Genomic DNA, 1,576 nt, shown 5'->3' with positions numbered 1-1,576 from the left:
TGTCTATATGTATCTACTACCAGTCTATATATCTACCACATGTCTCTGACTATTACCTGGCTATAGCTAATGCCTATCTGTATCTACTACCTGTCTATATAACTACCACTTGTCTCTGATTATTACCTGTCTATATATACTGCCTATCTGTATCTACTAGCAGTCTATATAACTACCAATATTACCTGTCTATAGCTACTGTCTATCTGTATCTACTATAGCTACCAGTCTATATAGCTACCAAGTTTCTCTGACTATTACCTGTCTATAGCTACTGCCTGTCGTTATCCTCTGACTATTACCTGTCTATAGCTACTGCCTGTCGTTATCCTCTGACTATTACCTGTCTATAGCTACTGCCTGTCTTTATCTACTACCAGTCTATATAGCTACCAAGTGTCTCTCACTATCACTTGTGTATAACTACTGTCTATCTGTATATACTACCAGTCTATATTACTACCAATTGTATCTAACTATCGCCTGTCTATAGCTACTGTCTATCTGTATCTACTACCAGTCTATATAACTACCACTTGTCTCTGACTATTACCTGTCTATAGATATTGCCTATCGTTATATACTACCAGTCTATATAGCTACCACTTGTCTCTGGTATTACCTGTATTTATATACTGCCTATTTGTATCTACTACCATTCTATATAGCTACCACGTATATCTTACTATCATCTGTCTATAGCTACTGTTTATCTGTATCTACTATAGCTACCAGTCTATATAGCTACCAAGTTTCTCTGACTATTACCTGTCTATAGCTACTGCCTGTCTTTATCTACTACCAGTCTATATAGCTACCAAGTGTCTCTAACTATCACTTGTGTATAACTACTGTCTATCTGTATATACTACCAGTCTATATTACTACCAATTGTCTCTAACTATCGCCTGTCTATAGCTACTGTCTATCTGTATCTACTACCAGTCTATATAGCGACCACGTGTCTCTGACTATTACCGGTCTATAGCTAATGATTATCTGGATCTACTACCAGTCTATATAGCGACCACGTGTCTCTGACTATTGCGTGTCTATAGCTACTGCCTGTCGTTATCTTCTACTAGTCTATATATCTACCAAGTGTCTCTGACTATTACCCGTCTACAGCTACTGCCTGTCGTTATCTTCTACTAGTCTATATATCTACCAAGTGTCTCTGACTATCACTTGTGTATAACTACTGCCTATCTGTATCTACTACTAGTCTATATGGCTACCAAGTGTCTCTGACTATTACTTGTCTACAGCTACTGCCTGTCGTTATCTACCACCAGTCTATATAGCTACCGCGTGTCTCTAACTATCGCTTGTGTATAGCTGCTGTCTATTTGTATTTACTACCAGTCTATATAGCGACCACGTGTCTCTGACTATTACCGGTCTATAGCTAATGATTATCTTTATCTACTCCCAGTCTATATAGCTACCTCGTGTCTCTGACTATTACCCGTCTACAGCTACTGCCTGTCGTTATCTTCTACTAGTCTATATATCTACCAAGTGTCTCTGACTATTACTTGTCTACAGCTACTGCCTGTCGTTATCTACTCCCAGT

The sequence above is a fragment of the Mizuhopecten yessoensis genome, unplaced genomic scaffold (genome assembly GCF_002113885.1).
Source record: "Mizuhopecten yessoensis strain PY_sf001 unplaced genomic scaffold, ASM211388v2 scaffold333, whole genome shotgun sequence".
In the NCBI taxonomy this organism is placed as follows: domain Eukaryota; kingdom Metazoa; phylum Mollusca; class Bivalvia; order Pectinida; family Pectinidae; genus Mizuhopecten; species Mizuhopecten yessoensis.
The sequence above is the reverse complement of the archived record's forward strand: the minus strand, read 5'-3'. Positions refer to the sequence as shown.